The following is a 16,545-nucleotide window of genomic DNA, read 5'->3' as shown; positions in this document are numbered from 1 at the left end:
CCCACTATCCAATGGTTCTAGGCATGCCTTGGTTACAGAAGCATAACCCCTACATCAATTGGGCAGCAGGCTCCTTGTTTCTTGGTTCTGAACATTGTATGTCCCACTGCTTATCCCTAGATACCTTACCAAGGTCCTATGAAGGCTCTCAAGAAACTCAGCAAAGTCCAGTCACTGATTCTAACATCATCCGGATTCCCATGGCCTATCAGACTTACATAGATGTATTTGCGACAGCCATTGTTCAAGCTCTTCCACCACACAGACCTGCGGATTGTGCCAATCGATACTGAACATTCAGCAGTAATCCCTTTCGGGAGAATGTTTATTTTGTCAGAACCTGAAAAGAGGGCCGTCCGGGAATACCTGGACACCAACTTGGAAAATGAAACTATACGACCATCCAAGTCCCCGGTGGGCGCTTCTCTTTTTTTCGTCCCCAAGAAGGATTCCACGGAGCTAAGACCATGCCTAGATTACCGTGGCCTTAACCAGTGGACTCTCAAGGATCGTTACCCATTGCCTCTCATCTCCGACATCCTGGAAGCAGTCAGAGGTGCAGTCGTCTTCACAAAATTAGATCTCAGGGGTGCCTACCATCTTATTCGTATAAAGGAAGGAGACGAATGGAAAACAGTCTTTTGAACACCCTTTGGCCACTTTGAATACTTGGTTATGCCCTTTGGACTTGCTAATGCCCCAGCAATCTTCCAACGTTTTATGGATTGGGTGTTTTCTGATATGCTGTTCCTCTTTGTCATTGTATATCTGCAGGACATACTGATATACTCCAAGGACCACCTGAAACATGAAGAGCACGTAAAGACAGTCTTACAACGTTTACGTGAACATAAGCTCCTGGCTAAACCCGAGAAGTGTCTTTTCCATGTATCAACTGTTCACTATTTCAGATTCGTTCTTAGCCCAAAAGGAATTGGAATGGACCCCTCAAAGGTTGATTCCATTCTATCCTGGCCTATTCCAACCACTGTAAAACAAATTAAATCCTTCATAGGGCTTGCTAACTTCTACCGGAAATTTATACCAGCATTTTCTGAGATTGTGCATCCTATTGTTACTTTGTTAAAGAAAGATACCCCCTTTCGATGGTCCTCAGCCCAAGATTCAGCGTTCCTGCGGTTGAAGTCAGAGTTCACACAAGCTCCCATCCTAGCTCAAACCGACATTGATCGACCTTTTCTTGTCGAAACTGATGCCTCCAACTACGCCATTGGGGCAGTCCTGAAACAGAAACTTAGTGACAAGTTAGAAAACCCCATCGCCTATCTCTCTCACACCTTGACCGCCAGTGAAACTCATTATTCCGTCCTGGAAAAGGAATTGCTAGCCATCCGTCAAGCCTTCACTGATTTGGGTCATCTTCTTTTGGGAGCCAAACACCCGGTACAATTCCGCACGGACCATTGGAATCTTCAAGTCCTGCAATCCCTAGAATGTAGAAACAGTCGTCAAGCCCATTGGGCCTTCCTTTTTGCCCAATACCAATTTCAAATCCATCATGTCCCTGGAACACATAACATTATAGCCAATGCCTTATCCAGACATCCTGATTATGAAACCCTTGAAGATTGGACCTTTCCTAAGATGTTTCCCCACACAATATTTGTTTCGCCAGGCAATTACCCTCCTGGAGGATAGTCAAATTCAAACCCAGTCCTCTGAACCTTGGAAGGAGTTTAAGAGAAAAAATCGATGGAATCTCAGAACAAAGGACGGATACCTGTTCAAGGACAATCGCTTGGTCATTCCCACTCCTGGACTGAGACAAAAGATCACAAGCCTATGCCATGATACTTTCCATTCAGGACATCGTGGCATCACCAACACTCTCCATCTAATACAAATACAGTTTTGGTGTCCAAAGATGAAGGATGATATCAAGATCCATATCCAGACATGTGCAGTCTGCAATCAAAATAAGCATGATAACAAAAGACCAGCAGGTCTCCTGCTCCAAACAGCAATACCAACAAGACCCTGGGAAATCATTGCCACGGATTTTATCGTGGAACTACCCTCTTCCAGGGGCTACACAACTATAATGGTTACAATTGATTTGTTCACTCATATGGCTCATTTTACACCTTTATACAAACTGCCATCCTCAGCTGAACTTGCTGGAATTTTCCTGGAACACATATTCCGGCTTCATGGGCTACCTTCCAAGATCCTTTCTGACCGAGGACCCCAGTACATATCCCAGTCCTGGAAACAGTTGTGTCGTATATTGGGAATCCAACGTACCTTGTCTTTGGGTTATCACCCACAGACCAATGGAGCCACTGAACGTGTAAACCAAACCCTGGAACAGTATCTTCGTTGCTTTGCCACCAAGGTCCAGGATGATTGGTCACTCTTAATACCTGTGGCCGAATTCGCATACAACAATTCAGATCATTCAGCTATCAAAACCAGTCCTTTCTTCTGTAGTCAAAGATTTCATCCTTCAGTCCTACCGACCATTCTTCCACACCCTACCCAAGTTCTTGCGGGTGATTCCTGGATTGAAACACTAATTAATGGGCACAAAGAAGCAAAGGAACACCTAGAAAAGGCTCGAAGAGACGTTAAACATTATGCTGACTCCAAAAGAAGACCTGGGCCTTCCTATTCAGTAGGTGATAAAGTCTGGTTATCCTCGAAACTCCTTCGCCGTCACCTACAACCAAATAAATTGGCTCCCAGGTATTACGGGCCCTTTTCTATAAAACAAATCGTCAATCCAGTGGCCTTTTGACTCCGACTACCAAAATCATGGAAAAGGATCCATCCAGTCTTCCACACCTCTCTGTTAAAACCATATGTTCAGCCCTCTCAAACTGCTCCAAGATCTACCCCAGTGATTGTCAATGACCAACTCGAATATGAGGTCTCCAGAATCTGTGACTCTAGGTACCGACGTGGTCAATTACAATATTTGTTCGAGGGAAAGGTTATCCTCCCAGTGAGCGCACTTGGGAACCCATGTCAAACATGAATGCACCCAGGCTGATTCAAAGATACCATCTTATCCATCCCGGCAAACCCAGAGGACCTGGGCTTCAGAGGAGGCATACTGTCATGAACCGTCGCCTTCGTCCTTTCTGGACTTCGTGGTCCCTGACCCATAGGGGATTGAATGCAGTAATCCTTCCAACATGGCCACCTGATACGGAACGCTGCATGCCAGTCCTTGCGCTCCACGCTCTGCGTTCTAGTAAACAGACACGCCCCTGCGGCTCTGCGCATCTCAACGCTACCGCTTGCTGTAGTTGGATGTATGTTTTTTTTTTTTTTTAAAAGCATTTTATCGGTATTTTTATTTTTTCAGTGCATATTACAAATTGTGCTGGATGTTAGTACTCATCAGCTGTATGTAATAGTCTGCAACAGAAAATGACAACATAACAATGTAACAATAAACTGCACAGTCTTCATCTGTATTGGTGTCGTTTTATGGGTTAAGTTCCAGGGCAGGGAAGTGTAGAAGTGAGAGTTTGGTGCCTTCATGGGAGTCCAAGTCCGGGTTTCGGTGTCTCCCTGTCTTGTATTAAGTTGGGTGGGGCATGGGCTTCAGGGGGGCTTGTGTTCAGCAGAGAATGGAATGTCGCGTAGGAGAGCCCTCCGTGCTTCAAGGGTGTTGTTCGTGTCACCCGCTCCGGTGTTTGCTCCGTCCTGCCAGGCTCTCGTTTCGGCTGTGGTCCATCTGTCTAGTTCTTTGATCCAGTTCTCGTATCTCGGGCCTCCTTTCGACTTCCAGGCCATTGCTATGGCCCTTTTGGCTAGGATGCAAGAAATGTCCATTAGCTTGTAGTTGTATGTATGTTACCGGAGTTCGTTCGGGGCTTTCTTCTGAATCCTGTTTCCCGGTTCTTTGAACCTCCCTTCCTTTCTTCCTTTCCTCAAAACTTACCTTCGAACTTCCTGGATTTTTGCCTGCGCTCGGGTCACGGCGTTCCGTGTCTCCGAGCTCGGACATTGTTCCTTCCTTGTCTCCGTCCTGGACATCTGAACGTATCCTGGAGTTGGATTGTCATCCTCACGCTGGAATCCGAAGACCAGCACACAGGTTTATACAAATCCCGGACCGTGTGAAAGAAGTCACCAAAGAAGGTCTCAAGCAAACAACAAAAACAGTTGAGAAGGGGAGAGACTTGTGACAATAATGCTCTATGCCTTTATGCAAATTGACAGACTTGGGTCCTATGAAGTGATACCTTGTTGTGTGACCTGGCCTGGGGCCATGCCCTTTTTCCCACTGCTCGGAGAAGAGTGTTCCCCCAGTATTTTATTTACATTTCCAGCACTGCTTCTTACAGACAACAAAATATAAATGTGAAAAACTATTCTAGTCCATAATAATACATTTTGTCAAAAAGATTTCCTGGTTCTGACTAACTACCGATATACACATAAGGGCACATGCTCCCCAACTCAAACATGAAAAAGAAATATACAAAGAAAACTCGGTGTTTTATGGCTTAACATTGCAAAGAACAAACAGAAATAAAGTGCATATTACGTACAAGACAAACACATTTCATGGTTCATTTATTTCAGTCATCAATTCCATTACAATTCATCAGTTATGCAAATGTGAAGGCACTGGTTCACTGATTTCAGCTGTCGGTTCACAGATTCTTCCACCAGCCTTCATCAGGACCACCTTTTCCCATTTAAGGTTCTTCCTATTTTGCACATGATGGGGTAAATCAATTAAGCTTGACCGAATAAACTGAATATTGTGAAAACATGTTCCTGATTTTTGGCCTTGCTGTCCCGGATTTAGCTGTTCTTTTTGGAGAAGTGCGTTTTATTCTACTTACTGACAGTGTAGCAAAAACATTTTGGTTAGGATTTATGAATGTGCGTTTTAGTGATGCCCATGTGCTCCTTTTGTATGCTTGTGGCATTGTGATTTGCTGAAATAGGAACATTATGTGTGCACCATAGTTGCTACTTAGTGCCTCTGCTGTCAAATTAATGAAAAGCATCAGAGGTGTCCCAGTCTTGACAGAACATTGTTGTGCTCTACCTTTTTTTGTTTGAAGCCTATGCTTGTTATATGATAGGTTATTTATAACCTGCTGAAGGTCCAAAATACCTTCAGCTATCCCTCCGCAAATACCTCCCCTCTCGAGCTCTTCGCTCCTCTACCTCCAACTCCCTCAGGGTCAGTCGTTTTTCAAAGAAACAAGCTGGGGGTAGAACTCTGTCTTCGGATGGGGCCTCCCTCTGGAAAAGCCTCCCTGCCACTCTACAACTTGAGGAGAGCCATCTCCAGTTCTGGAAGCACCTCAAGACCTTCCTCTTTTCTTCAGCCTTCGCTCACCCTCTCCTCTGCTGATCTGTTCTCTCTTGGCACTGTGCACCTGGCCACCCTCTGTACTTCGGGCCCAGGTACCTGCTCACCCTGCCACTCTCCTGCACTGCCTCCAGGCCACCCCTTGCACTGGGGTCTGTATCTGTACCCATACAGCCCCCCTTTTTCTTCCTGCACTTATCAGACCTACCCTGTCTGCTGCCTTAAACCTAGCACTTGCAAATTGCTGGCTGAATTACCACTGTTTGTTGCCTTTATTATTTATTTATTGTTATTTATCTGTTTCTCCTCTGCTTCACACTTTCCACTTCTCCTCCTTCCATGCACTTTTCCCCTCCCCCCTCTCCCATGCACCTGCATGTTCTCAATGTCACTGGGCCTAGTAAGATTGCTGTTTTGTTCTCCCCTGTTCCCCACCCTTGCCTTGTCGCGTTCTGAAACACTTGTGTACGAGCGCGATAGAAATAAAATATCAATCAATTATCAATCAAAAAACGCACTTAATACCCAGAGGTTTCTAAGTGCGGACCCTGGGATGTGTTGCTCCGTGTGGTCTTGCTTCCAAGGTGAGTGCGATGCCCCCTGGCTATTCTCCCGAGACAAAAGAGCCTGTTTGTGTTAAGTACTTAAATGACAATGATCACTTGCAGTGGTGGAACCTACTTAATGTCCTTCAGTCATGGCATGGAGTTTCTTGGGATATTGAAGCTTTACTTGACACATGACAGCCAGACTCTATTGACTTTGCCATTGCATACTTCAATTTCTTGTGGACCCTGCCAGAGTTGATGCCCCCTTTTCTTCAATGTGCTTTAATTCACCTTCATCACTTTGCATTGTGTGTCTTTTTCAGTGCCCACGTGGAAACTCTATACCAGGGTGAGAGACATCTGCGGTCGAGTTACCGCCACGTGATGTGGATTAATCTAAGAGATGCTAGAAAGGCAGTGCTTACAGAAATAAGGATCTTGACTTCAGGCGGATCAACTTTGTGTAGGTGTCCACTACCATCACTAGATTTAGATAAAAATGAATAAGCATGGCAAAAGATGAAAGGAGTTACTGTTAAGAAACTAAAAGTGCATAGTAGGCTTGTCGGGAAATAAAAAGAGGGGAGTCTCCTGGGCTCGCATACTCTCCCTATAACCTCACAGCACCCACCCACAAGCCAGCTCAACACGGGTCGCTAGCATGGACTCAGCCACCACTACCCACCTTCCTATTGGCTAAAATGCACACACGCATTCTAAACCCCAGTGACGAATCTCCCATTCCACAGACTTCGGACCCGCGAGTGTTGTCGCCTACAGCGCTTCGAGACCATGCCAATGGGAATAGGTGCTGTAGAAATGCTATATTGCATTACATTACATCACATTTCTACATTGTGGTACCAGATGATGTCACTGAATGGGCCAGAGCAAAATCACGGGCTGTTAATTAAGTGCAAAGATGCTCAGCAGTAGTGCAAAGTCCAGTCCAAAAACCAACGGAAGACAGGGGAGATAAGGCCTAAACTGAAGATAAGAAACATAGCAGGCATCAGAACCATCTCACCTCAATGCAACGCACGGAAAAACATTTCACTGCATTTTTATTCTCTGTTTCTTTTCTCAATGTGTGGCTTATTCTGCACAATTCGTCAAATTACATATTAACTTTTTTGTTTGTTTTCAAATGTGTTCTAATGATTTTGTTTTTAATGCTAATCCTTCCTTCACCAACTATTAAAAGGGGGACCCTGGGTGATCCCTTTTTTGCCCCTTACTAACTCCTTCTGCCCTTGCCATTCTGTGGTGCTTTATGGAGTCTTCCTGTTTTCCATTAGTGCGCCCTTCATTCACTTCCTATTTTTTTTTAAATATCAACTCTTTAAGGATAATGTGAAAATGCTTTGTTTTTGTTAAACACTTATATTTGAGTAATTTCCGCTTTTTGTATTGCTCTCAGTGAATGTATTGTCAATTACATGTCCTTGCATTAACCTTGCCTTTGATCTAGTTGTGTTTCAATGTGTTGTCTAAAGTCATTACACGCCTGGTTCCGCCACTGCAGTATCCTTTGCACTGACCGGCGGATAGGGGGAGGGGGGGTAGGGGGAGCGATGCATTGCTCTGTCACAGGGGTCTGCAACCTTTAGCTCACCAGATGTTTTGGACTGGGTTTGTGAACATCAAGGGACTGTAACACTTTCTCTTTTTAGTTCAGCCACGTTGCATTAACGCTTGATCTAAAACTAGATTAATGATTGTGGAAGAGGGCCTTCTCTTCACTATAGTGTTGTAGCTGCTCGGGTGTCTCTTGTTTATGAATTTTGGCTTCGATTGGAAGGTCGGAGATGGTAATTAGAGAGGTCACTGACGTACCCGTTCGATTTCTCTAGCAGTGAGGTGAGGGCACGTTTTTGGACAGGCTATGGTACAATGAGCAGCAAATGATCTCTGTTAATTGTGTGCTGAGCGTTGAGATTTGCTTTTTGATGAGGCTGGGTGGTGTGATGAAGCAACCTTGCAGTGTCATTATCACGCCTGCAAATTACATCCCCACGTCCTTGAAGCCACTTATAATCCATAGAATAATATGTTCATGTTCAAAATAATTTGTGCAACACACCATTCAGGGACTACAACTCCCAGAATTGCCTTGAGTATTGTGGGGAAGACCTGCAATGGATCCGGGAGAGCAAACTATGGATATGGGAGGAAGAGAACTATTGGGAAATCCTAGTGATTTCCCTGAGGTCAGGGGAACATGAGAGAACATGCTCTAAGCCCACGTTCCGAGGACCCAGTTAACAAACAACACTGAAAAGAAAGACATCTCTCATAATGCCTCTCTTCTACAGGGAACACCTGGTCCATGCTTGCAGATTAGGGGTTCGAAGAACTCTGGGAGTACCTGGGCAACCTACAGAAGTGCTCTCATTCCTCAAAGAGGATAGTCATAGCCGACTCACACCCCACATCTGCGTGTTGCCCAGAGTGGCAGAAGGAAGTACAGCCCTCACCCCTGTAACAACCAGACAGCCAAAGAAAACCCCACTTCTTCCCCACACTCAAAAGCGACCGAAAAGGGGAGCGATCACGTCTCTCACACCGCTGCAGGCACAATGGTGGAAAATAATCCCTTACAGACCATTGCCTGTCTTAAAACAATGAAAGAAACACCAAACCTCATGCACGGGGAACTGTTTTCTGGACTTCTGGAGCCCTAAAGAAATGTCAGGACTCTCTGACTGCCCTGTTGGCCATAATGGAGAGCAAGAAGGAGCTCTGAGGAAGTGGGAACCCACAGCAATGGGGGAGAACAGCATCCGCAGCCAATGCACCAAGCAGAGCTTTCTGGATGCGGTGGCTGGGCCGCATGAAGACTTTCACCCTGATCACGACTTTGGTGGTAACGCCGGTGGTATCACCGCTGGCGGTATTAGCACTACCACCAAACTCCCTGGCGCTAATAGAGCCGGATCACGAGTTTGGCGGTAATGTAATTCCCCATTCCCCATTGAACCCATTCGGGAATGCTCCATTCCCCATTGGGCTCAATGGGGAAAATGTGCGCTCTTACCGCCGGTGGATTTCCCGCCGGCGGTAATGGCGTGAATTTTCGGCGGATTTCCCCCCAGCCAAGAGCTGGGGCGAAATCCGCCGAATTCCTGATTTGGCGGACCCTTAAATCCGGCGATAATAGCGCGACCGCCGGATTTAAGGGTTACCACCAAAGTCATGATGAGGGATGGATGTCTTTTTCTGGTCTGGGCTTCTGACAGATCATGTAATTCTCTCATCTAAAACCTAATGTGAAGCTTGGTCCGTTCAATCGGAGAAAGGGTTTTAAGATATTGCTGTGCATAAAATAGACTTTCCTCATGAGTTATCGTTACACCGCAAACGTCCTCTACCAGTAGGGGTTCCCCAAAAATATTGAGCCTCAATACGAGGCTGGCGGTAACCCACCAGTTCCACTGGTGGGTTGCCGCCAATACCATAAGACCATTTCCGGCGCCTGACTTCCTGGTGCCACGGGGACATTACAAGTCCCGGCGGATCGGGAAGTCAGGTGCCGGAAAATGCTATTCCCCATTCCCGTGGAGTCCCATAGGACTCCACGTGTATGGGGACTCGGAAGCACCGGCACTGTTGCTAATGGTGCTGGTGCTTCTGTGACAACATTGATTTCCAGGGCCAAACCTGCCCGCCGCAGAGGCCCCGGAAAGCAGAGTTGTAGTCTGCCGGTCCGGAAAGGGTGCCGGTACGTTGCTACCGGCACCCTTGTTTGTGGACCGGCAGAATCGTAATGAGGACCACTGTCTTCTAATAGCCATTTTTCTGCAAGCTCCTCATATGTACACCAGTGGGTACTGCTACAATGTAGTTAAGCTTGGTGAGTGGAGCTATCTTAGGTTTTAAATGCTTGGGAGTTCCTGGTGGCTTGGATATACTAGGATGACTAGAATTCACAAGTGGATACTCCCAGCAAAATCTCTGTGGCAGCCAAGTTTGATCCCTGTACTTGTTACCCTTGGGTTTTCCTTTGGGGTTTAGTTAAACTACACTCCTAAAGAACCCTTTTCCTTCTGCAGGAGCTGCCTCAACCTTGATTCATGTATTTATTTATTTATTTTAATGTGATATCGTTTTATAAACAAAAACTTTACACATATAATTCAACAAATAAATACAATTAATCATTCCGTAAAATCCAAATTCAATCAACCTTGATTCATTCTCAGACATCCCTGTGCTCCCATCAGTTCTTGTTTGTGGTTGTTCAGGCTAAATTACACCAGCATTCGGGATGCACAGGCAAGGGAGGCTCAGTTATATGTGAGGTACTGACAGGAACTTAAACTCTGCTGCAGGACACTCAATTTCTTGTTGTTCTTCTGTAAGTCCCTTGTGTTTGATCTCCAGTCGTCACCAAATTGCGGAACTTTTAAATCTTCATCCACTGTTTACAGATTTGGTTTAATCTCCCATGAAGCAAATACTCTCAATGTGGATATGAGTAATGATATCACATTTGTTCATTTGGTGGGGGGCCTGACAAATGTAATATTACTACCACCAGGTTTCCTGGATTTTAATTGGGGACCAAAGTACAGATAATCTTGGTTGCAGGTCCAAACCTGGGCAGAAGCGGTTGAGACTGGAGTCTGCAGCCTCTAGATGGGATCTCCATGTTTAACTCTTCAAGTAGGACTCGCCTTTCCCACGACCCAATAAATATTAGCTGAAGAAATGATGTATGCTTGACCCTAAGGTGAACAATGGATGGTATCCATGCTTCTAGAGGCAAACAGGTGCAACGCCGAATAGGATCTGTTGGGCTACTTCTCTGGATGGCGAAAAGGACTCAACAGCCTAAGATCATGCCATCTCTGGGTAATCGATAGGTATGGGTTGAATGCTACATTGCGATCTGAAGTCCCACACTACCATATATCACAATGTTGAGCAAAATACATATATCATTTGAACACTGATGTTGAGAGTTAATAGATATTGGTTTATTAGGAATCTTTATATCCGGGACAAGCAATGGGAATATTTCTTATCAACATGACAAAAGTCTGTGGGTGCAGCAAACGTCCCTGGGTTTCATACTCGTCAATCCAGTCATCCCTTCTTGAAATTTGTTCTCCCTTCTCAGTCACTCACGGTTCTGGGGGTTTAAGTGTACCCACCTTCTTTTTGGCTCTTCGACCAATAGATTCAGGTCATCTGCCTCTTGTCCTTGACTGCTGGTAGCCCTCTTCATCTGAGTCTTGAATCTGGGAAGTGGCAGGAGCTAGGGCTGGGCAATATGGAAATGAGCCCATGGGGATTTGCAATGGTCCTGTACCTAAGGGAACCTTTCCAGTATCGCCTGACCTTCTGACGTGTCCCCTATCTCTCTCTCTCTCTCTCTCTCTCTCTCTCTCTCTCTCTCTCTCTCTCTCTCTCTCTCTCTATCTCACTCTCTATGTCTATCTCTGTCTCTCTCACTCTATATGTCTATCTCTCTTTCTCCTCCTCCCCACCCTCAATACCTCATCACTTTCTCGTACTTCTCCTACTCCATGAACACCTCTCAATGTTAGGCTTGTAAGGTCCTCTCCTACAACCTTAAAGTATCCACCTCTAGTCTTCTCCTTTTCTAGTCTATCTTTCTCCACCTCCCTTCAAATGTACTCCTCTTCTCCCTTGCTGTATCCTCCAAACTAATCCTCCTGACTCTTCTCCTCCTCCGCCTCACCACCTCCCGGTTCTCAGTCACCTCCTTCTCATTCCACTTGATAGTATTCCTCCTTATTCACATGTACCTCCTCTTCTCTCCTACTGATTCCTCCTACTATCCACCTCCTGGTTACCCTTCATCTTCTCCTCAAGACACCTGGTGTTTATCTCAACTCACCTTTACTCTTCAACACCCCCAACCTTCTCTGCTGACCTCTGGCCACTGCTCTCCAAACTCTTTGCTCCTGCGTTGCCACCAGCAGCTTCTGTGTGTGTCTCCAGCCCCCTTCAACACTTCTTCTTCCTGCACTGTAACTCGCCAGGTTTTCACTGCTGATATCCCTTTCACTGCTAAGCTGGGGGCTGCTCAGTCACTGGGATTCTTTGTAGCCCGACCCTTGAGACAAAGGCCTTCATTACGATACTGGCACTAAACCATGGCGCTATTAGCACCATGGTTGGTGCCAGTATCGTAATAAGTCCGACCAATGTTCAATGGGGAATTACCACCCCATTCCAAGGTTGGCGGGGCGGTAATTCCCCATTGAACATTGGCCCTTCCCCAATCCCATTTTTGCCCCATAGGGCTCAATGGGAATGGGGAAGGCGCTAAGTATGGTACCGCAAATTGCGGTACCGTACTTAGCACCAAGGTCCCTTTGTGGGTCCCTACTTTAACGGCTGGTCTAGACCAGCCGTTCAGGTCGGGTCCCGCAAAGGGACCTCGTAGTAAGGCGCTAATGGGTTAACGGCGCTGCAGCCTTTTACGGCGCCGTTAACCCATTAGCGCCAGGGTCGTAATGAGGCCCCCTGCCTGCATAGAAGAAGAAAAAACCTACTTTGATCAAGGGCAATACTAAGTACATCATGCAGAGAAAGCACCATCTTCTAATTCAGGTATTTCAGATGGAGATAATAGCCCTAATAGATTCTGGGTGTTATCAGAGTGGGATTCAAGCCAGCTTCATCCCTCCACCTCTATGAATTGAATCCTTTGTTGCTTGCATTGAACAACACAAGTCTGAACCAGCCTATGAATCTGAGCCCTATACTGCCAACAGGAATTTCCTTTTTATTTTTTATTTTTTCTATTTTATTGGACATTTGTATGGCACATATACACAAGTTTTTCCACGCACCACAAGGCAAGAAGCGGGGGGTCGGAGGGGGCACATGGGATATCATAGGAAAAACAACAGCAAGAACAAAGAAACAGTTATAATGGCCTTGTGACAATCCTTCCACGCAAGTGCATGACAAGGTGGTAAGTGCAAGGGGGCAGGGGGTTGAGGGAGAAGTGCAAGAGTGGGGGAGCCCCACAGGAGTGGTGGGCAAGTGCTAATCAGGCCAAGGTGGCTAGTGCAAGTGGAAAGAGGGGGGAGGAAGGAATAGTACAGTGGACAGGAGCACTGTTGCGATGTTCTGGGAAAGGGAGCCTGAGGGCAAGTGCAAGCAAAGGATGCTGGGAGGGACTGGTAGGGGGGTGGTCTGGTCCCTGTATGACTCTGAGGGAACCAAGCCCCTTTCGTAGTGACAGGTGGAGACTTCAGCATGGGAGGGGGAGAGGGAAGGAAAAGGAGAAAATAGAAGGTCTAGAGAAGTTTCTGGAACATAAGAAGATCCGGCTCAAGTTTGAGAAACATTTGACCTGCAGAGAGTTGGAGTCAGAAGACCAAATTATTCTGGCTGGACAGTATTTCCGGGGCTAAAGCTGGATGTAGAGAGGTCCCAGGCCCCAGACAGCCTTGTGGATGATGCAAAGGGTTTTGAATTTGATCCTTGCAGTCACCGGGAGCCAGTGGAGAGACTTTAGGGCTGGAGAGATGTGGTCCCTGGGCTTGAGGCCAAGGATAAGTCTTTCAGTCCTATTCTGGATTTAGCTGGAGGGGGCAAAGAGAGGAAAGAGGAAGGTTGAGGAAGAGGCTGTTGCAGTAGTCAAGCCTAGAGAGAACCAGGGCTCTGGAGACATTAGGCTTCTGAGGGAAGGCGAGGAAAGGCAAAATGCCCTTGAGGAGATTAAGCTGAAAATTGGACTTCTTGCAAAGGTCCGTGATGTGTGGAGAGCATGAGGGAGAGGAGTCAAGGATTATCCCAAGGGTTTTTGCTTCACAAGACGGTGAGGGGAGGGGACCCAAAGAGTGTGGCCAGAGAGAGAGAGGGAAACTAGGAGCAGGCATCCCAATGAGAAGGATCGCTGTTATGGTGGCATTGAGGCAGAGATCATTGGCAGAGCACCATGCCTGAATAATAGTCAGGCAGTCGGGTATAAGGCAGGAAGAGGAGGAGGAGGAGGTAGGGGAAGGCATGAGGAAGAAGAGCTGTTTGTCCTCTGCGTAACACTGAAAGTGAGAGTAGGTGGAGATCTGGTGGGTCAGAGGGGCCAGGTAGATGTTGAAGAGCCATGGCGATAGGATAGAACCCTGAGGGATGCCACAGGTAGAGAGTGAGATGGAGGAGAGAAAAGGACCCTTTTGCACTTGGAAGGGTCTGTTAGAGAGGAAAGAGGTAAGCCATGCCATTGCCCTGTCTGTGATGCCTAGGGTATCACAGAGACTATTTATAAGGATGGAGTGGTTAACAGTGTCAAAAGCAGAGGAGAGACTGAGGAGGATCAGAAAAGATGGAGAGCTAGAGCCCAGATTAGAGAGTAGGTCTTCTAAAGTATTTCAGACGATTTGGCTGCCCTGAAACCAGACTGCTGGTCATGAAGGCAGCCAACCATTTCAGTGTGGAGGGTCAGTTGTGTATGCTCAGCTTCTGCATGAGTTTGCCCAAGAAAGGGGTGATAGAGATAGGTCAATAGTTAGCGGGGAAGGAGGGATAAGCAGACAGCTTTTTTTTAGGAGAGGGTACACAAGGGAGTGCTTGAGGGGTTGAGGAAAAGAGCCTGTGGTAAATGATTGATTGTAGAGGTCAGCCAAGGCAGGGGCTGGAGTGTCGATGTTATCTTTGATGTTTCCGGAGGAGCAGAATAACACCTGTTTAGAGGAGACTTTCATAGAGCGGACAACTCTAGGGATCTCATTGGGTCCAATGGGAGAGAGGGTGGAGAGTAAGTATGGGTGGGGAAGAGGCGGGTCCAACGAGGTGATTGAAGAAAGGAGGTGTAAGGAGGTAGCAGATGATAGAGACGACAGGATGTCAAGAGTTTCGAAGTTAAGTGGGAAAAGCCAGTGCAGAGCATAAGGCCTGCGGAGGAGGGGAAGAGCAGACTGCGGTAGGATTGGCGAGGTCCTTGCAGATTTTAAAGAGTTCAGCTGTGTTGTTTGTGGCTCCAGAGATGCACGCTTGGACATGAGCCCTTTTCTTGGAGCAGATGGAAAGACGGTATTACCTTTGGAGTAGGCAGCAGGCCAGTTTGTCAGGGAATGAGCAAGATGTCTGCCACTTCTGCTCTGCTGCTTTGCACTTTTGTTTCAAAGCGGCTAAGTCAGAATCATACCAAGAGTTGCATTCAGAGGTAGACTTCATGTGTATCCTTATGACAGGGGCAAGGATGTTCAGGGTGTTAGTGATAGGGAGATGGAGATTTGTTAGGACAGAGTCAGGGGGAGAGTCCAAAGAAGGGGACGGGGGAGGGATAAAGGATTAAGAAAAGCCAGCGACTGACACATGCTTCATTGGTCGAAGTGTGGGGGAAGGAGACTGGTGACAGGGGAGGTCAAGGAAGGAAGAGAGGAGGGAGTGGTAAGTCCAGGAGAAAGGGGTAATGAAGGGGTTGGAAAGGATGTCTGTCTAGGTGACGGCATGCAGGGTGTGCCCTGCAGACTGGGTTGGCCCAGAGAGAAGCATGGTGAGGGAGATAGTGTTGCAGAAGAGAACATTGGTCACATGAGGGGAGTCGAGATGGATGTTGAAGTCCCCAAGGAAGATAAGTTTGGTGGAGGTAGCAAGAAGAGAGGAGTAGAGGTCAGCCCATTCAGAGAGGAAAAGGGAGGAAGGTCCAGGGAGGCTGTAGATGGTAGTGAGAGTCACTTAGAAAGAATGGTAGACCGACAGCCTGCAGACTAGGCTTTCAAAGGCAGAGTAGGATTGACTGTGGGTGGATGATGGAGGCAGGAACCCACTCAGGGAAGATCAGAGCCACTCCACCATCAGATTGGGAGTGTCAGGGGTTGGAGATGATCTTGTAGCCAACAGGAAGAAGAGTGTCAAAAGCAGTGACAGAGCTGGCCTTGAACCATGTCTCAGTGAGGGCGAGGACATCAAGGCCAAGGTCTTCAAAGAGGAGACAGATGTCAGGGGAGTGTAGGTACGTTTTTGTGTCGGTATGTAGGTATGTGTAGGTATGATTTTGCCCTCATACCTACAGTACCAGACAGGGTTATATTGGTACCAACTTCAGACATTTTGAACAGTGGTTCGACCAAACTTGCTGGATCAACCAGTAGCGACTTCCCATCTTCTTTGTCACAGACAGGCTATTATATCTGCAGAGGTTCCCACCATAGTGTGCATGTGTTTTGGGAAAAGTGACAGACACATAACAAGAGAGACTAGCAGAACACCTGCATTAAGAAAGCCAACAGTGTGTCTTTGAACACATAAGCAATGAGTGCATCAAGGTGTTGGAATTCAGAAGAGAAGACATGCTGAGAACCCCCCAGATGGAGGACTGACATTTCGGCCATCATCACATGGACCTGTGAATGACATCCTGGGGCCTCCAAGACAGTTATAACCCGGCAAGTTATATTCCGAGACCATATCAACCTCCCCTTTAAGGGAAACCCAGCATTAAGGGCCAACCAATATTTCTCCTCAGTGTCAGAAAGAAAATCTGGAACTCATCCAGGACAGTCAACTATGATTAAATAAAAGAAGGACTACAGAGAAACCCTAGCCAGGTTTCTAAAGTAAGCAGGGATTTGGGAAAACATCATCCATTCCTAAGTTAGCTAGACCCAAATAACAAACTACTCTGAGAATAACTACATCTTCCATTATCCCACTCTTCTACTGGAGGAAAACCTGAACTGAGCTGTGGACACTCACTTACAGATT

Source organism: Ambystoma mexicanum, chromosome 14 (genome assembly GCF_040938575.1).
Source record: "Ambystoma mexicanum isolate Mex_15411 chromosome 14, UKY_AmexF1_1, whole genome shotgun sequence".
Lineage (NCBI taxonomy): Eukaryota > Metazoa > Chordata > Amphibia > Caudata > Ambystomatidae > Ambystoma > Ambystoma mexicanum.
This window is presented reverse-complemented; position numbering follows the sequence as displayed.